A 21,635-nucleotide genomic window follows, 5' to 3' on the forward strand; every position below is an offset into this window, starting at 1 on the left:
CCCTCCCACGGCTGCTAAGACGCTGTTCGGCTTCCGACTGCTCACAAGTGGGTATGGGTTGTTGTAAAGGTTACTCCCGCTTCCGTAGGCAAGTAGCACTTCTAGAGGGGCGTGTCCGTGAGCTAGAGCAGTTTAAAAGGAAAATGTTAGGTGCCGCGGACACCACTGCTAGCGTGGGTTGTAGCGAACCTGCTAGTCCGGTTAGCATTATCCCTAAACGGCATGCTAATTGCGGTGAGTCAATCCAGACACATAATAAGTTCAGCCCCATAGCTAGTCCCACTCCACCCCGGTCTACTGGCTCCCGCACCCTAGTTATAGGTGACTCCATCACCCGTAACATAAAGCCTAGCACCCCAGCCACGATTATGTATTTCTGGGGCCAGAGCACCCGACATTGAGGCTAATTTGAGGGAGCTGACATTCAAATCTAGACACCAGGACAGGGCTAGCAACACCGATATAGTCATTCACGTCAGCTCTAAAGATACTAAAATGAGGCAATCTGCGATTACAAAGAAAAATATTGCTAGGACCTCTAATCTCGCCAGAAAGAAGACTCTGGCCCCTTGCCTGCGAGAGGCAATGATGAGAGGTTTAGCAGACTAGTCTCGCTAAATCAGTGGCTGGCAAGTTTCTGTAGTCAGCAGGGATTTAGGTATGTGGATAACTGGCCTGCTTTCTGGGGCCAACCTGACCTGCTGAGGAGAGACGGCCTTCACCCTAACTGGCAAGGTGCTCTCGCTCTTTCTAAAAATACAGAGTACTGAAGAATGACGAACCTCACTTTAAAAGGGAACGGAAGCCCTCCATGACAGGGTACACTAGTGCAGGCCAGGTCACAGGTGATAAGTGAACCTGTAACCACGAGTGTGGAGTCTGTATTGCTAGAGCTAACTAGCGCTATGCTAGATTCATGCAATTCATATAGTTTTTGTAGTTTAGAGCGTTCCATTGCCTGCACCACACACCCCTGATCTGTACTCTTCTATAGCATCTTCTTCTGTGCTTTTCACCTCTGATTCTCCCTTGTTAGGTGAGGAGGGAGAAGAAATAACATTATTTTCTACCACTAGTCATCTTGCTACTCCACCTGTCAACAATATTCCTGTGGTATGGAATTCGGGCCGCATCTGGCGTCATGCAAGGCACAAGACCCGGGAGTGGCAGTATAATCCTGTGGAGGGAACCACTAAGGTTGACATTAAGGTTCAAAACTCGGGAAAGTGTTCAGCTCATTCCATAGTGCTGAAGCTTGGCCTTCCGAATATTAGATCACTAGCCTCCAAAGCTTTAATTGTCAATTACCTTATTAATGAACACAATCTTAACCTTATTGGCCTTTGTGAGACCTGGTTAAAACCAAATGAGTTTGTAGTGTTAAATGAGTCTTCTCCCCCTAACTTTGTGAGTTTGCACTTGGCACGACCATGCAAAAAAAGGTGGAGGCGTTGCTCTTATATCGGAAGGTAAGTTGAAATTAACTCCTGGTACCCCTACTGTTTTTAAAACGTTTGAAGCACTTGTTATGAGGTCCTTAATGTCAACACGAATTTATTTAGTTGCTGTGTATCGCCCACCCGGACCATACTTAAATTTTTTGGATGAATTTTCTGAACTGTTAACAGACCTAGTAACTTATGCGGACAATGTTCTAATTATTTGTGATTTTAATGTTCACAAAAACTCCCCATCCAATTCACTTGCAATTGCTTTTAAGTCACTGATTGATATATTTGGTTTAAATCAAATAGTTAATGTGCCCACTCATAAAGATGGGAACACTCTAGATCTTCTTCTGACCCGTGGCGTAGTAGCCTCAAATGTTACAGTGTTACCGTATCCTAATGCCATCTCCGATCACTATCTTGTTAAGTGTGAGGTGCTGTTTAATGTTTATTGTGATAAGGAAAATGTAGGCTTTAGCAGTTGCAATATCCTCCCTACAATGGCATTAGCTTTAAAAGAACTATTACCTACGGTAACTGCAGGCTTCCCTTCGTACACAGAGTCTGTTGACTCTCTTACAAACAACTTTAGTACTGCTTTGGTTAATGTTCTTGATTCTGTGGTGCCCCCAAGGCATACATTTTGACCTAAGAAGCATACACCTTGGTTTACTAAAGAAACCAGGTCACTCAAACAAGGTTTCAGGAAACTTGAACGAAAATGGCGCACTACAAAGCTCGAGGTCTTCCGACTGGCCTGGTGTGACAGCTTGCTGAAATATAAAGTAGCTCTTGCCTCAGCTAAAGCATCGTTTTTCTCTAAGATCATTGTTAAATATAAGAATAATCCAAAATTTTTATTTGACACAATGGTGAAACTTACCAGACAACAACTTAACCCAAATAGTTCTACTTATTCTGCTAATGACTTTGTGGATTTTTTAAATAAAAAGATACAACTAATCAGGAATAAAATTTTAAATGAACGCTCTGTAACCTCCTCCTACATCAAAGATTTGGAGGTGTTAGGTAAGGACTGTGTCGGCGGTTGTTCAGAAACATTTTCCAATTTAAATGATTTGTCCCTTGATAGTCTAACACAGATGGTCAGTAGGGCCAAACAAACTACTTACCTGCCTGATCCGTTTCCAGCTTCACTGGTGAAGGATCTGTTTGGGATCTAAGGACCATCAGTTTTAAATATTATTAATATATCGCTATCCTCGGGTATTGTTCCTGTAGCCTTCAAGTCTGCCTTCATTAAACCCACGCTTAAGCCACCTAACCTTGACCCAGAAAGCCTAGGTAATTATAGGCCAGTGTCAAATCTGCCATTTTTTACAAAATTACTGTAATGCACTACTGGATAATGGACTTCCTCTCCAACCGCCCACAGTCAGTGAAACTCGGTACCCACGTCTCTCCCACCCTAACACTGAACACTGGCTCCCCCCAAGGTTGTGCACTGAGCCCCCTGCTTTTCACCCTCTACAGCTCCGACTGCTCACCGACCCACCCCACAAACACTATTATTAAGTTTGCTGACGATACCACCTTGATCGGCCTCATCTCTGAAGGGGACGAGGCGGCATACAGGGATGAGGTTGAGTCACTTTCAACGTGGTGCTCGGAAAACCACCTCATATTGAACACAACAAAAACAAAAGAACTGATTCTGGATTTCAGAAGGAATGGAAGGAATCCAGCACCACTCATCATAAAAGGAGACTGCGTAGAGAGAGTCCACTCGTTCAAATTTCTGGGCGTGCACATATCCGACGACCTCTCCTGGTCTGCAAACACCAGAGCGGTGGTAGGGAAGGCCCAGCAGCGACTGCACTTCCTGAGATTGCTCAGGAAAAATAACCTAAAACAGCAGCTGCAGGTGTCTTTCTACAAAGCCACAGTGGAGAGCATCCTAACATACTGCATCACGGTGTGGTATGCGGGGTGCACAGCAGCAGACAGGAAAAAGCTCCAGAGGATCATAAAAACAGCCCAGAGAATCGTCGGCTGCTCTCTGCCCAGTCTGGAGGACATTGCCTGCTCTCGCTACCTCAGCAGAGCAGAAAACATCGTCAAGGACTTTTCTCACCCCGGCCACCATCTCTTCGACCTGCTGCCTTCCGGCAAGCGCTACAGGTCACACAAAGCAAAAACGAACAGACTCAGAGACAGTTTCTTCCCCACAGCCATTACCACCCTAAACAGACACCGCACAAACAACTGAAAACTGTTGCAAAAAAAAAAAAAAAAAAAAAAAAAAAAAAAAAAAATACCTCACACGTATGTAAAATGGTACTCACGTACATGCTGTCTGCACTATGTTTTTTCACTGCTCAACAGACACCGCACAAAAACTGAAAACTCGTGCCAACACTACCTCATACAAATATAATGTTACTCAAGTCTTGTTCTTGCACATGTCGACTGCACTACGTTTAATGCTGAAATTGCACAATGTCTGACCATTTCCTTTTTTTGCACTATGATGTCTATGCTTGCACCAATGTATATGCGGACTATTTTTGCACCATGATGACTTTGCACCAAATGCAATATTGCACAACCGTTATGATACAACGTTATCACGACAACCCTGTATGTAACATCCCACATGCTGACATTGTTGTGTAAATACCATGTAAATTATAACTATAGCCTTATTCCCCTTGTTTTATAACATTATCTTCTCTGTTCCTTTATCTTCTTGCTCATACCCTCACTATGTGTAAAACTGGAGTGTCATGCCCAATTTCGTTGTCACAATATGTTAGCCCATTTGTAACAATGACAATAAAGGTATATTCTATTCTATTCTATTCTATTCTCTGGTCTCCCAAAGTCTAGAATCAAGTCTCTTCAGCTGGTACAAAATGCCGCAGCGAGGCTTTTAACTAGGACAGACTCTTCGTGATTTAGGGCTATACAAATAAAAATGACTTGACTTGACTTGACTACTTGGAAAGTTCATTGCACAGCAGCTAAATGACTTCATGTCAGAAAATAACCTCTTTGAAACTGTCCAATCAGCATTTAGGGCAAATTACTCTATTGAGACAGCCCTGGCTAAAGTAACCAATGATCTCCTTTTAGCAATAGATTCCGGTGCCTCATCAATGTTACTGCTGCTGGATGTCAGTGCTGCTTTTGATACCGTAGACCGCAACATATTACTTGTTCGTCTAGAATGCATTGGTATCTCAGGAACTGTACTCTCGTGGTTAAGGTCCTACCTGTCAGACAGGATGCAATGTGTTAAATATGGCAATCTGACCTCTAAACACTCTAGTGTCCCCTGTGGTGTTCCACAGGGCTCTGTACTCTGCCCCCTTCTTTTTAGTATTTATATGATTCCGCTTGGTGACATTATCCGCAAGTATAATATTAGTTTCAGAAACTGAAATGTTGATTATTGATCCAGCTCACTGTCGTGAGTTGTTTTCAAACACTGCCCTGAACCTAGACAAATTTAATATCACCCATAGTGACTCGGTCAAAAATCTAGGTGTTATATTTGATCCTAATCTGTCGTTTCAGTCACACGTGAAAAATATTACTAGAATAGCTTTCTACCACCTCCTTAATATTGCGAAGATTTGTATGATGCATTCCCAATCAGATGCAGAGGTTTTAATTCATGTGTTTATTACTTCTCGGCTTGATTACTGTAATGTATTGCTTTCTGGTCTCCCGATGTCTAGCATCAAAATTTTGCAGCTGGCTCAGAATGCGGCAGCTAGACTTTTGACTAAGACCAAAAAGTTTGAGCATATTACTCCTGTATTGGCCAACTTGCACTGGCTCCCAGTCCACTTAAGATGTGACTTTAAGGTTCTTTTATTAACATACAAATGTTTGCATGGACTTGCACCCTCTTATCTCTCAGATTTGATTTCCCCCTATGTGCCTACACGGAGTCTCCGCTCGGAAAATGCCAGTCTACTTGTGACTCCGAGAGCCAAGAAGTCTGCAGGCTTGAGAGCATTCTCCATCCGGGCCCCGGTGCTATGGAATGGCCTGCCTCCGGAGATAAGATCTGCAACATCAATGGAAGTTTTTAAATCAAGGCTTAAGACACACTTCTATTCCAAAGCTTATGATTGATGCCCACCTCATATTCTGTATTGTCTGACTGCTGCCTGGTGGTGTTACGAAGGAGAAGGACGATTTGAGCTGAGTCACCGGACCAGAGTTTGACTTGAAGCATGTCAAAGCCTACATTGACCAGCTGGCAGAGATGGGAAGCTGCATCGTGGCCGTCATAGACTTTCTGGACTAGTTTACAGGCTGGGGACGTCGTTGCTGTCATGCACGACAGCGGAACGTCAGCGGACATGGGATAAGGCGGCCGGCTGGATGGGACGGGCCCGGGGGCGGGAGTCACCCCCAGCCTGTGCGACGGAGCGAGTTCGGCAGACGCGGCGCCACACGGGGCGACGCGAGAAAAGGCGGCGGGCGTGATCGGGTTACCCCCGTAACTGGGGGGAGCCTGCTCGTCCGACGACCCCAGTAGCGCGGCAACAGGCGGCCGTCCGCGCGCAGCGGGCGAAAGGCGGCGGACGTGCGCGGGACCCCAATAACTGTGTCGGTGTCATGCATAATGCGCCCGAAGGCACCCGCACCGCGGGTTAGGGGCTCGCTCGCGAGAGCGACCGAACGGCACCCAAGGTGCAGCGCATATAAAAACCCTGTCGTGAATTTGTCTCCGATCGTCCTGGGCGGACGGAAAATCGCCCAGCTGTACGACTCTTAGCGGTGGATCACTCGGCTCGTGCGTCGATGAAGAACGCAGCTAGCTGCGAGAACTAATGTGATTTGCTGCTGCGATTGGCTGGCAACCAGTTCTGGGTGTCCCCCCCCACTGCCAGGAGATGGCTGGGATGGGCTCCAGCCCCCTTGCGACCCTAATAAGGATAAGCGGTGCAGATAATGAGATGAGATGACCGAGGTCTTACCGTAAATATATGTGACTTGACTTGACTAGGCTAAATGCCTTCCTTGGCCTTTCCAATGTCTTTTTCGTAAACAGGTTACTTATCAGTCAGATGGTTGTGACGGGACTGAGGCTAAAGTACAAAAAATATATTCCATCAATACATTTGCATCCCTTTGGTGCAGGGGTGTCAAAGTCAAACAGAAGAACGCCAAATAAAATGTTTAGCTTCATGCGGAGGGACTGACTGATCAAATGTTGAACATTCTTTTATTGACTTATATAGTCCAGTGAACCTAGTTTAACCTACTAAAAAGTAAAGACCCAGCGTGTAATATTTAACAACTCGATGGCACTGTTGTCTATTGTAAAGTCAAAACCAGTGCCACAGCAAGCAGCAAGACAGCAGGCAAACATGGTGGAACCTTAGATATGGATTCCACCATGTAAAAAGACAATACATTTCTCTATGATTTTTTTTTTTTTTTTTTTTTACAGAAATTGACGTTGGTATAATTGTTAATGGATTTTTTTAACCTAATATTCAAATCAATGTTGATGTTATTTTAGTGAATATAAATGTTTTTGGTACCACTAGGAGGCACTAAATTTTACAACTTGTATTATTCAGGCACCATATGTAGTCTAACAAAATTGGGCTAAAATCCCCTCAAAGAAAAAATAACAGCAATTTACTATCATTTATTCAAGTCAAGTCAAGTCACGTTTATTTGTATAGCCCTTAATCACAAAGAGTCTCAAAGGGCTGCACATACCACGGATTATTGCAAACCACAGAATAATATGACACTGTCCCATGAAAACCTACATGAGGCCAAGGAAAAACTCAAAAACCTCAACATGAAGTAAATAAAGTTTAGAATCTTTTATCAAGATATAGGATTGTCAAATCTTAAGTAAATTGTGAATATATTTGTTGTTGAGTAAATCTGGCAAATCTCTTTCCAAGTGTTGAATAAAATGACGGTACCATGTAGCTCGCATTTTCAGTTGCAGGAAGTTCTTCGCAGAGCATGGGCGTTGACGCTTCATAGGACAATGCCATGCAAACTAATGCCAGCTGCAGTTAACAAAGAGGGAAGAGGCAAGAGCAGTATCTGCATAATTTTTAAGCAGACTTTTTGAGTAACATTGCAACAACTTCATGAATTTATAAGCACTTAACTCAAAATTCAAGCACTTTTTTGTCTTAATATTAAGGTTGAAGCATTTTCAAGGATTTCAAGCACCCGTACGAATCCTGCCTTAGTAGGTTTAAATTCAGCAGTTTACCTGGTATGCTCTAATGTCATATCCTTCACCCCGGCTAAATTATTCACTAAACAACAATACAATGAAAGGCAAGGACGAGGAGCACATTGGAAAACAAATACATAACGATTCCTTGCGCTTAATACAATAATTAATTAAGATCATCCCAGGGGCCGATTAAAACCTTGCGGGGGTCAGATGAGGCCCGCGGGCCTCGGTTTTGCTATATATGATTTCAGTGTTTTTTTTGGGTAAAATCTAAGACATATGTGCAACTAATATTTAATTAATCAGTGATTCATTGATCATTGAATTAATCACCAATTCTTTTTTAATAGAATTTATCCCTTGGTTATAAATGTATTTTTAATAAAACATTCTCAAAATCCTCAGAATTTCAGTTTCACGATAGAGCACCCTCCTCCATAACAGAAGACTGATAAATACTTTAGATTCTGTCAAATTAAAACATTTTCACTGTTAAAATTGATAAAAAATATATTTCTAAATCTTATATATTTCTTATTGTGTTAAATTCGGAAAATACAGTTAATGTCTGAGCAAAGACACTAGTTTGGGGGGGTAAAATTTTTTTGACTCATCATCGTCTCATCAGCTACACTGCTTATTCTCAGTAGGGTCGCGGGGGTGCTGGAGCCCATCCCAGCAATCATCGGGCAGTGGGCAGGGGACACCCTGAACTGGTTGCCAGCCAATCGCAGGGCACAAGAGGACAGACAATTCACTCGCTCATTCACACCTAGGGACAATTTGGACCGGCCAATTCACCTGAAATGCATGTTTTTGGAATGTGGGAGGAAACCGGAATGCCCGGAGGAAACCCACGCAAGCACGGGGAGAACATACAAACCCCGCACAGGAAGTCTGGAGCTGGATTTGAACCCACGCAGGAGGTTCCCAAGACATGAACTGTGCCACACATGCGCTAACCACTGCGCCGCCGTGCTGCCCATATTTCGACTCGTTACCACTAATTATCTTTATACTGTAAACTAATGTTTCTTGAATTTTTCGGACTTGTTCATAGGCCAACGAAGGACAAAATTGTAGTTTTGGAGACGGCCAATTCAACAAAAAAGGTTGTAACAATTCACCACTAGAGGTCGCTGCTTTTTACAGCAGAAAAAGGTTTTAAGTGGACTGGGAGCTTTGCAAAATTGACAACCCTATTTCCCAATCTTATTGAGTTTGAGCAAAGAAACATTTTTGCGGTCATCTCACCGTTGCTCAAGCCACTCAACCTTTGCCAAAGGAAATTGATTGTATGTTGTCAACACGTACGTGAGCTAGTCTTTGCTTAATGTCATCTTCCACCTCCATGCTGGCACTCAGTAATGTGCGTTCACACACCTCTACGATTGTGTCTCCTTGATGTACTAGAGACCCTTTACCCTGACTGTTTATGAGTAGCTGAAATGATGAAAAAAAAAAGAAAAAGTATAAAAACATGACAACAGGCAGTGACACGTGAACAGCTGGAGGAAAACACCTAAAAAAGTAAGTTCACCCTGATGAGAGCTCACTAGGAATTTCCAAGCGGCAATATCCCAAATGATGTGCTCAGCGAGTTGTTTTTTTTAAATATTTGGCGCAGCTAAAGATAACAACAGTGATTACCGGTGAGACCACAGTGAAGTGGCTAATGTGAATGGCAAGTGAGTGAAAAAGGCACCCAAAATATTGCAAGAGTAAATAGGAGATTACAAGTGACGTTAATTAAATTATGGGTCTCCGCGACGATCACAAACTGTGCAAACAGCGCCGCTGGGACGAGCTAACTTCAAAGGTTGTCATAATGGCATACACAGCAAAACACAAGTCAAGCTCTGGAAGAGGTGTCTCAAGCAATGTAATAAAATTATAATTTTTTTAACGCGCAAGCAATTTAAAACATGAATGTTCATGCTATAGTTTGCTTTTGCCTTTGACACTAGCTGCTGCATTCCCAACCGATAAACTGCTCAATGAAAAATGTGACTTTCCAACACAGATTTTGAAATGAGCCGCCGCTAGCTGGCATGGCAAAGCCTCTGTACGGATTGTCAGCCACTCTCACGAGTCTGTCTGGCATGTCTGAGTGAGAAAGCCAAAGTGACAACAGCACAACAGAATTTGAAAGGTTTTTGATCGTCAGGCATGACATGCGCCTTGAGGCCACTTTGAAGCAAAAGGTTACAGGGAAACGCCAGATAGCATAAGCCGAGACATCAAAAAGACAGCATTCAAATGCCACGCCAAGAAATGCCACTGTGCAGATACTACCGGCCGGTCTGGAACAGGCGGAGACTTTATGGTCAATGGCTGGACAAAAGAGACTTGCCGCAGTCTCCTTATCACCGAAATGGGTTGGCCTCCTTAGCATTTCTTGAAGGACGGTAGTTTTCATCTCTTGTCCTTTGCGTGTTTGTTGAATTTCGGGTGATGAGAATGTAAAATCAAAGGTGTAGATGAACTTTCTCTCAAAGTTTTTTCAAGGAAGAAAATTCTGGACGCCATTGTGATATAGAGAAGTCTACAATCCGACAATTGCATGACAGTGACATTTCGAGGCGTTGCAAAAGTCCACATGAAAATGGAGCCGCAGTTTTTAATTTTGACCATTGTTTGCACAACTGTTATCAGACAATTCGACAGTTCAGGGTATTTACATATTGCACAAAATCCGGTTTATCATTCATTTTGAGAGTTCATCCCCGCATCTCTGTGGTCATGAGATTGTTGAACATCTTGACATAAGGTTGAACTTGCAGTTTTCACAAAAAATATTCTAATAATAGCTAAAGCTGATGAACTATATAGTTTTCACAATCATTTGTTACGGTTACAGATAGAACCGTTTCGGATTAGACCACAAGATGGCAGACCATTTTAAATCGGGCTCTGTGAGCCTATTGTGGCCTAGATCTTTGAGACTGTTCTGTGATTAAGGGCTATACTAAAGCTTTGTCTGATTACTCCCCCTTCCCTTCAAATTTACCCCTTACCCCTTAGTGGGCGCAGCGAGACAAGTAAAAGAAAAGAGGCAAAGGAGAGGTTATTAACTTGAAGATGAGGAATAATAACAGGAGTGTAGCTTTCTGTCAACCCAAAAGGGAACTTCATATGTGTCGCCATGATCCATTATCCTTGATTACATTTTGCTGCGAGCAGATATTGGCAAACACATTTTTGTCCATTATTTTTTGTTTTTTTTCTGTAGTTTTGCCTGAAATCAACTGTACCATTATCCCCAATCCCTTATTGATGCAAGTAGAGACTGGCAGAAGGCACTTTTCAGGAAGTCTGCCATTCTTGCTTGCCTAAATTGAAATGCACTGTTGTAGCCACCATCCATGAACTTAGATCACACATTTCTTCATGTGGGGAGAAGCAAAGCACACTTTTGTCTTTTCTGGAAAGTCTTTTTGCCGTTACTGTATTCCTGCCTAAAATGAACTGCACTCGTGTGGCCGCAATCCATTTTTACCAATCCCATATTAATGCAAGCGGGACCGGCAGAAGGCACTTTGTTAAGGCAGCAATTTGTTCTGGCCCACTGAAAATGAAACGCACATCTGTGGCCACGATCCGTTACCCAGGATCACTTTGTGGTAAACCTTGATGTTGAATTCTCCATCTGAGATGAATATTGAGCTTTCAGATGTATATTGCATGGCATTCTTGTCAAGTAAAGTTGTGAATAACTCAATATACTAACTCAATCCTTCAATTGGTAATTCCCGGACGGACGCTGGCCTGACTCGCGCGATAAGCCTTTTGGAGAAGAAGTCCATTCATAATGTCGGACGTAACAATGGAGGACCGCTTGTAGATCGTTTGGAACCGTAGCTTGTTGGCCTCACATCACATCGACATCGCCAAAAGAGAGATTTGAAAGAGAAGGCAAAGCTTTGGGACAAGGGGAAGAGAGGGCTCTGCGGAGACAGGATGAAGGTAATCGTCAGGGTGGCAAACGGAAATCATTGACGGAATTGAGGAGAGTTCAGGACAAAGAACTCACTTGTATTGAAGAGGGGAAAAGACGCAGGTGTGTGAAACAGTTAGCGAACAGAGAGAAAAAGAAATGAGAAAGAAGGGGGTGAAAATCCCCCAGGGAAGTGAGCCAGTTTAGGCGAACAATAGGCGAGCCGATCCGAGCGCCTCTGATTGAATGACGAACACCGAGCTCCTCCAAGGCGCTGGAACGCTCAGCGAGATGCTTAAGCGCCAAAGGGCAATTAACCCGACCACCTGCCGCTCGATGAAACGCACCACATCGGGCAGAAAAGAAAAATGGCACTTAGTCAGAATGTAGAGCCTTCGAGTATTTCTTCTTCTTTACCCTAGGGTGGACGGAGGGATCCAAATATTGATATTATCGATACGACATTACGACCTGGTCTTTAGGTCGGACTAATACTATTGTGTGGGATCGATACTTCCCTCCTACATCAATTACCTCAAAGTATCTCTAAGAAGAGAGCTACCACCTTCTATCTCACCCAGTGCCCTCGGCCACATTTTAAGTTAATGCCTGAGAATATAATGTCAAGCACACTTTTAACACCTCTCCCTACCTGGCCGGCTGTTGCATCATGCCTGCCAGGATAAAATGGGACCAAAACTATGCGACCACACCTACCTGAAGCTAAAAATGACAGAAGCAAAGAGGAAGCACAGTGTGACCTTTTACCCCAACTACAGAAAAGCACAATGCCAGGTGTCATTTGTGAGGTGAAGTAACCTGCTACTGTGGCAACACTAGAAATTGACATAAACAACTGGAAAAAGCTCACCCTGTAGAGAGCAACAAGCTACAACCAAAACTGTAAAATGTTACTATAACTGAACAAAAAATAGTAAATTTGTTGTCACTTTGTCAACAGAGCCAGTGAGAGACATTTGATACTTTATTTGCACTGCTGACTTTATTTTTCAAAATATTATGCAATGGAAAGTGCTTTAGTTGTGTATTTGACATTGTTATAAAGTGTTTGTATTTTTGGTACATTATGACTTTTTGTTTTTTGACTCTTTTGGCTTTTGTCCCAAAACAGTTGTAATTGAAGTATTTTAATTATTTTTTACTACTTTTAAACTTTGCAATATAGTTTTATAGAAAAAAATACATATTTTGGAGCCTAAAATATTTATGCTGTTTATATCAAAAATATAAATCAACTCAAGTGTGGAAGGTTTTAGCTATTCAATGATCATTACATTTATAAGCAAAAAGAGTATCAGTTTCGTTCAGTCCTATTGTGTATTTACATGGATCGGATCAATACCAAAATTTCCATTTTGCCTGCCCTTCCCCAATAACACTCGGCCTCAGAGCCTCATTTGGACGCCAGCCTCGTGGATGGCTTTATTGCTGGTACAATGGAAGGTATCATTCCTCAAAGGGTTGAAGTAAAGTGAGTCAATCCATCTTGATGACAGCGGCCAACCTGTGATGGATGAAGGCAGATATGGCAGCGTGGGAGACGGCAAACACAAAAAGTATCGGCGAGCGCCAGCTAAAAAATGGGGGCTCTGGATGTGTTGTAGCATTCTTTTTGGATTGATTACTCTTTCATTGAAAAAACTTTGAAGGAGGACGGGCTCTTTTACTTCTGAAATCAATCTATAAATACATAAATAAATAAATAAATAAATACAGTGTTGGGACTAATGCATTACAAAGTTGTCACACAATGTACAATCCCAGATCCACCAGCAACATCTTTTAAAGGGCGGGCATGTTTATATCTACATACAAACTACAACTGAATAGAGCTAATTGGTGGAAAATAAGTTTTTGGTCAACCAAAAGTTCATCTCAATACTTTGTTATGTACCCTTTGCTGGCAATAACAAGGGCAAGATGTTTTGTGTGCTTTTCACACACAGTTGCTGTTATTTTGGCCCATTCCTCCATGCAGATCTCTAGAGCAGTGATCTTTTGGGGCTGTTGTTTCTACTCCCTCCACAGACGTTCTATGGGGTTGATATCTGGAAACTGGCTGAGCCACTCCAGGACCTTGAAATGTTTCTTAGGGGCCGGTCACACAATTTTGCGTTTTTTTTTTGCCCGTGGTTGCCCGTGATGGAAAATGCGCAAAATTGGCCAACCCGCTGTTCATCGGTGGTATGCCCGCAAAACAGACGCCGGCGACTGTTCCGCTTCCTCATTGCGTCATTTCCGCGTCATTTTCTTATGTGGACCACGGGTATAAAAGCTCCCGAGCCGGTGTTGTGCCCAAATCCGACTCCTACGCGACCCAACCCCCCCCCCCCCCCCCCCACCTCGCGTGAACGCGCATTCTGCTGCGATCGCTTTTGTTGGAAGCGTGCATTGACGTTGGTGACTTTTTCATCCGCGTAAACGCATTTTGTAGAATACGATCGCACTTTATTGTTTAAATAAACGCGTTATATAGACTAGGATCTACCAATTGTTATAATTAGCTCGCTTTATTGTTTTAATAAGCGTTTTATATAGAATACGATCGCTTTTGTTGGAAGCGCAGCAGAATGCGCGTTCACGCGAGGGGGGGAGGATTTTATATACGGTGCATTACCGTTCGATTACGTTCACAACAAAAACAAAGACAGAATGGTTTAAGTTGTATTACATTCCCAACAAATGCAAGACGAAGTGGTTGTGGTTATATGTTCGCCATTACATTCCCTAAAAGTGATATAAAAGTGAGATAAAACGAGGTAAAAGTGGTTGCAGTAGCGAGGGGATGCAAATCTCGGCAGGGATGTATTTCTCGGCATAACACCGGGCTGTAGAAATCATAACCGCTCAAGACACTGTCCCGTGAAGATTAAGATTTCAAGCTATGGCACCGAAGAAGCCAATATGTTATTATTGTAATAGTTTTTCATTTTATTATCTTGTTATGAAATGAAAAGAAATGTCAAGAAATAAAAATGGATTAAGACGAGGTCATTACGGTGACGGGGATCCATGTCCACCCCTTAGCACAACTGACATGTGCTCGGCAAATCGCGCTGTATATACGCGGAGAAAGGCGTTTGACCGTCACACGCGTAACACGCTAATTTCACGTAATAACACCGCGATACAGGCGCAGAACATGCTATTACCATGCTCCACCCACGATTACCCGCTGAAACTTCCCGTCCTACCCATGTGTAACCACGCCCTGGCCGCGGGCAGAGCACGTCATTCCGCGTCATTTCCGCGTCATTACCTTGTGTGCCGCCCGCGATTAACACGTGCTCAAAGTTTTGAGCAGCTCAAAACTTTTTCGCGCGGCCAACCGCGTGTGAATTTCCAACCGCGAGTAAAGCACTGCTGTAACTCGTCTGTATGGCGATCTCAAAGCGTCCAATAGCGTCCGCCTCACAGGCAGAAATTTCTGGCCGCGATTCAGCCGCAAACGGCTGTGTGACCGGCCCCTTACAAAGCCACTCCTTGTTGCCCTGGCTTGGGATCATTGTCATGCTGAAAGACTCAGGCACGTCTCATCTTAAATGCCCTTGCTTATGGAAAGAGATTTTCACTCAGAATCTCTCCATACATGGCCTCATTTGTTCCTTTATTTACACGGATCAGTTGTCCTGGTCCCGTTACAGAAAAAAGCCCCAAAGCATGTTTCCACCCCCATGATTCACAGTGGGTATGGTGCTCATCAGATACAGTTCAGTATTCTTTCCCCTGGAAACATGTGAACCTGTGTTTCAACCAAAAAGATCAGTTTTTGTTTTTTCTGACCACATTCTCGGGCCTGGATGAGTACTGGCTTCAGCAGAGGGACAAATCTGGAAGTGCAGGATTTGGTTCGGATTCTTTAATAATTGTTTCTGACCACTGGTAAGTCACTTTGTTCCTAATTTTGTTATTAAATACCATTTTTTATGCATCCCAGCCTTTGGTACCGCTTACCTGCATTTGGGTCCCCCTGTCAAAGCATGATATAATGACAAATTGTAACAGTCTATACTAGGGGTGTCCAATTTCCTTTATGGTGACCGCTACATTTTGTTACTATTTAGCGCAAACGGCAACCAGTTTGATATGCATTTGTAAAATAACAATTTATCATGTAAATACAACGTTGTTACTATGATATTTGAAGGTCAAATATTGGAAGTAGGGTTAGATAGACACAGTCAACCACCAAAATCACAATGAACCAGCACTGGTGAGCTATTTTCAAAATTGGTTCACGGGCTTCTCAGCTGCCCTCACACCTAGGAGGAAACCGGAGTGCGTGGAGGAAACCTACGCAAGTACGGGGAGGACATACTCCGCACAGGAAGTCCGGTAGCTGGATTTGAACCCACACAGGAGGTCCCCAAGACCTTAGAACTGTGCCGCACACGCGCTAACCACTGCGCATATATATATATATATCTTCTGCCCTATATATATATATATATATTTGAAGGATTATACCAGTTTTGTCATCATGGGGTACAACAATCAAAATTCTAGTTAAATTGTGATTCTTTGCACAGCCATAATACGAATGTTTACATTTTTTATATGTGGAATGAGATCTAGTAGGCTAATAATAGATAGCGTAAAAAGGTGTGAATATATATATGTATATATAGGGCAGCTGAGAAGCCCGTGAACCAATTTTGAAAATAGCTCACCAGTGCTGGTTCATTGTGATTTTGGTGGTTGATTGTATCTATCTAACCCTACTTCCAATATCTAACCCCCGCGACCCTACTGAGGATAAGCGTTACATATAATGGATGGATGGATGGATATGGATATATATACATACATATATATATATATACATACATATATATATATATATATACATATATATATATATATATATATATATATATATATATATATATCCTCAGTAGGGTCGCGGGAGTGCTGGAGGTGCTGGAGCCCATCTCAGCTATCTCCAGGCATTAGGCAGGGGACACCCTGAACTGGTTGCCAGCAGGGCAAGAATCCACATTGGGGGGTGGGCTTAGCAAGGATCCTGGTTGCCAGCAGGGCTCTATATATATATAAATTAATTATTAATCACTTAGCAATGTATTGATTACACAACAATACATTAATCAGATTTATTTTCACAAGTGGGACCACACACTAGGTATGAAGAGCATTTTGAGTTGACAGATCATTCAAAGCAAAAAGCTCCATGAAAAAACACATTTGAGGTTCCTTATGGCAATCTGGGGATTTTCAGGGCATGATGTCACAATAGCCAACTGGTCTTTTGTGACGCTCCTCTGTCTGCAGGCTAGGTTTGCAATATGACCTGAATGCTGTTTCCGTCACACCTCTCTCACCTCGCTTGTCACTCAAAGCCGCTTCAATTTCCTGCAGCTTGTTTTGTCCAACTGCCCCCCGTAATCCATTGCTACCCTCCCCTCTTTCCCTTTCCATTCCACTGAGCCTATTTGGCACCAAACAAGTCAAACTCCTCATACTTGTGGGGAATTGCTGTAACCTTGCGGAACCTTTTTACGCTATCTATTATTAGCCTACTAGATCTCATTCCACATATAAAAAATGTAAACATTCGTATTATGGCTGTGCAAAGAATCACAATTTAACTAGAATTTTGATTGTTGTACCCCATGATGACAAAACTGGTATAATCCTTCAAAGATCATTAAGTACGTTTTTACATCTCAAGCTGTGGCAACTCAGCTTCATTCCGAAAAATGTTTCATCGATCAATTAATATTGTCAGGCCCTGTCCCGGCAATGAGGAAAAGGTCCCTGTCCTTCGGCCGCTTCCGCCCCCTGTTTCAATGGGGAAGAAAATGACCCTTGGCTGCACCCTTCGCCTGTTCTATCGGCGTCTACCGCACCCATTCACAGTCCCGCCAGCAGAGAGATGAAGCTTCGGCCTGTTTTGGTCCCTGTTCCAGCAGGGTAAGACAAAGACCGTTGGCCGCCTCCTTCGCCTGTTCCGGTGGCGAAGGACTGTCTGCTGCACCCGTTCCCTGTCCCGGCAGTAAGTAGAAGGTCCCTTAGTAGCCTCTTGTTCCTGTTCTGGCAGGGAAGGACAAGGATCCTTGGCGGCCCTCATTCCCCCGTCTGACGCACAGGTGAAAGCCCCTCTGTCACTTCTCATCCCTTTCCTGGCAGGAAAGGACAATCATCTGTTGTCTCCAGCATCATTCTGAGTGGAAAAAAATATATTTTCAAGCCACTTGAGTCAAGCCATTGAAGTTTTCCATCTCCTCCAGCCAGCTTGTCCAATTTCCTTTCAGAGGGGATCTGACCAACCTCTGCCAAGCATCACCATACACAACATTTAGCGGTGCTAGCTTAGCTTAAGATGCTAGCCTATTTTGTGTCGCAGAGCTGAAGCTATGGGATTGGTTTTCAACAAGAGTATTGTCGTGATTTGTTCTCAAACACTGCTATGAACCCTGGTAAATGTAATATCACCCATATTGGCTAAGTCAAAAATCTAGCTGTTATATTTCATTCTAATCTGTCGTTTCAGTTCCATAAGAAAAAAAATGGCTTTTTTCCACCATAGTTATATTGAAATGATTCGCCAGATGCTGTTGAAATCAAATGCTGAGATCATAATTCATGCGTTTATTACTTTTTGGCCTGATTAGTGTAATGCATATATTTCTGGTATCCTATGTCTAGCATCAAAAGTTTGACCAAGACAAGAAAGTTTTACCATATCACTTCTATATTAGCTAACTTGCACTGGCTCCCAGTCCGCTTTAGATGCCACTTTAAGGTTCTCCTGCTCTCATACAAATTTTTGCATAAACTTGCCTCCTCTTATCTCTCCGATTTGATTTCCCCCTATGTTCCAACACGGAGCCTGCATGCGGAAAATGCTGGTCTCATTGTAACTCCAAGAGCCAAGATGAAGTGAGCAGGCTTGAGAGCATTCTCCATCTGGGCCCCCGTGCTGTAGAATGGAGAAAAGATCTGCCACCTCAGTCGAAGGTTTTAAATCTAGACTTAAGACCCACTTTTATTTAATAGCTTATGATTGATGCCCACCTCATACTTGTCTTTTTCTGTCCTTTCCGGCTTCACGGTGGTGATATGCGGGAGAAAGATAAATCGAGATGAGTCAGTGGACCTGCATCTGGACCTGAAGCATGTCAACGTTTGGATCGACCAGCCAGCAGAGATAGAAAGCTATGTCGTTGCTGTCATGGACTTTTTGGACAATTTACAGGCTTAATGTGTCTCTGCTATCATCCACTTTCTTGACCAATTTCTACATACAACCAATGTTTTTTTATTTTATTTTTTTTATTGATGCTTTGTGTATTATTACCGAATGCTAAATCTATTGCGCCTTGGTCATCCTGAAAGGGGGATAACCACTTGTGAGGCCCCTTCTCAAGGTTTCTTATTTTCCTCATGCTGAGGTTTTTACGTTTTTTGTGTAAGATCAGCAGATGGTGTAATTGTAACCTGTAAGGTCCTTTGAGGCATTTAGTGATTAAGGGCTACAGAAATAAATGTGACTGGACCTGAATATGTTAAATAAAATAGATATGTAACAAAATAAAAATAAATTATAAATGTAAGTCGTAGAAAAGGGTCCGATCAAAATGTATAAAGGGTGAATATTTATTTGGAAAGTACACGAGTGCTCCTATAGTTAACACTTGCTAAATATCTTCTGTGGTTTTATGGTACTTTGTTTAATTCAACAGAAGCCACGTTTGAATTTCAATGACAAAATAGAAATAAAACCAACTTGCATTCACTTTTTTCCTGGTTTGTGTGCAATTGATTTTCTACAGACTATATATTTTTATATGAAACACATTTTCAGATGTTTGAACACACAAATAATTGATCGCTGCAGCCTTATTTTTAGTTTGAGTTGTTGTGTGTACCTCCAACACACAGCCTCAATGTCTTGTTTTGTACCCTTAAAAACATCCATCCATCCATTATCTGTACCGCTTATCCTCAGTAGGGCCGCCGGGGTGCTGGAGCCTATCCCAGCTATCTGCGGGCAGTGGTCAGGGGACACCCTGAACTGGTTGCCAGCCAGTCGCAGGACACACAGGGACAGACAATTCGCTCGCTCATTCACACCTAGTGACAATTTGGACCAACCTGACATGCATGTTTTTGGAATGTGGGAGGAAACCGGAGTGCCCGGCGGAAACCCACGCAAGCACGGGGAGAACGTGCAAATCCCGCACAGGAAGGTTGGTAGCTGGATTTGAACCCATGTCCTCATAACTGTGCCGCACACGCGCTAATCACCGCGTCGGCGTGCTGCCCTTAAAAATATCCTCTAAATAAACGTAAATCCAACCATTAATAAATTAATAGTAATTATAATTTTTTCCATAAAAGAGACTGCCTCTCTTGAATGTTTCACTCAGAATGCTAATATTGTCATGGTAACCAATTGCCTAAGGTATATCATTCTATTTTTTAAAACTTTATCCGTAAGTCAGGGATGACAAACTAACAGACAAACTAATTTAACCTCAAAGTTTTGTTCGGTTCATGCACATTAGCGAACGCTAGATGTCAGTCTGACTGCTCCTTCATTCCGCGACTTACTTGTTCATGCCATGTCGACGCTTTTATACCGACCATCTTTTGCTCTTCCAGGTTGTGAAAAGGTTCCACTGAGCTGAATGAACGTGTCACGACCCAGAAGCAGAAAAGTCAAAATTGCTCGCCTCTATCTCCATTGTGCAGCGTGGCCAAGTGTCTCCGGCAGACCTCATCCCCCACAATGGCCATACATGAGTGGACACGGGAAGAAAAGAGGTGAAATGTTTTAATCCAAGACTACCAGCGCGGCAACATCGCATTGAAAAATGACAAAATTGTGACTTTTGTTGAGTTTTTTGCATGACAAAGATCAAAATTGACTGTCTCGTGATGGTCTGGATTTTAAACTTAACAAGTAATAGAGGCTTGAGAGGGTCACGAGACTTTTTAAACGGCAGCCATTTTGGATAATAAGTTAAAATAGAACTAACTGCAAGTACAAATTGTTCCGTGTTTAGAGGGGCTTTAGAAGAATGAATAAAAAACAAATTTACAAAATAAACCCGTATAAAAAGGTTGTCATTGGATGCTCCTCGATCCGTTATCCCTAAATGTATATTGCTGTGAGGGAGGGCTACCAAAGATAATTTTTGTCTTCAAGAGGAACGTCGTGAGAACTCTATATACCCTGCTACTCTCTACAATCGTTATTGGAGTCCTCAAATTTAAGGACATACTACAGTAACGCAAACTCCCATGAATGTTAAAAACATGTCATGGCGGTTACATATGTTTGTTTAGATACTTTTAAAAGGGGTTGTGTGTAAGCAATTTTGTGAGGGAATGAATGTTGTGTTATTCAATGTAAATTTCTAGAGAGGGCGCTGCAAGACGATGGATAGCAAAAAGGCAAGAGGGAGAGGTAGTTGCAAGGAAAACAGTAAAAATAGACAAAATTACTTGTCATAATTATTTTTTTTGCAATTTAGACACAACTGTTTATTATTGGTATGTTCCTAATTACTAGTAAGAACGTTTCTTTGTCCTCAACAATGAAGTGGAGAGGGGAGAAGGATAAACAAGTTGAAGGGGAAAGGTGGAAGGGAAAATAATGGGATTGTGCCTCACTCTTTTCATTGTCCCTTGGCAACCTTTTCCTCAAAACAGGAGCTTCATCATTCCCGCCGAGATTTGTAGATCCACAAGGTTATGTAAAGGTAAGCGTAATAAGCAGGGAAGAAGACATAACAAACTTTCCACCAATCAGCAAAAATCCACATTGGGGGGGCTTAGCAAGGATCCTGTTGGCGGCCGGCAGCCTTGTCAGAGCGCAGGCGGATTACGAAGGGAAAGCCCGAACCTTGCAAGTGGACTATCGCAAAGCGTCTGAGAGGCTCATACCCAGCATATGTTTCACAATGGTTTGTGATTAGCTTGAACTCACTAGCATAGCCACAGTTTACTTGGTGAACAAAACTGAACTCTCAATTGAGCTTCAATGTTACAGACTGAACGTTTATAC

The 21,635-nt window shown here is 42.7% G+C and overlaps 2 pseudogenes; both read left to right on the forward strand.

Annotated features, from left to right (window-relative positions):
- The first annotated feature begins 1,540 nt into the window (after positions 1-1,540).
- Positions 1,541-17,713, forward strand: LOC148369689 (uncharacterized; annotated as a pseudogene).
- On the forward strand, positions 6,196-6,340 carry LOC148369690 (5.8S ribosomal RNA; annotated as a pseudogene).
- Positions 17,714-21,635: the final 3,922 nt, after the last annotated feature.

The sequence above is a fragment of the Urocampus carinirostris genome, chromosome 3 (assembly GCF_059441175.1).
Source record: "Urocampus carinirostris isolate Australia breed hairy pipefish chromosome 3, RoL_Ucar_1.0, whole genome shotgun sequence".
Taxonomy (NCBI): Eukaryota; Metazoa; Chordata; class Actinopteri; order Syngnathiformes; family Syngnathidae; genus Urocampus; species Urocampus carinirostris.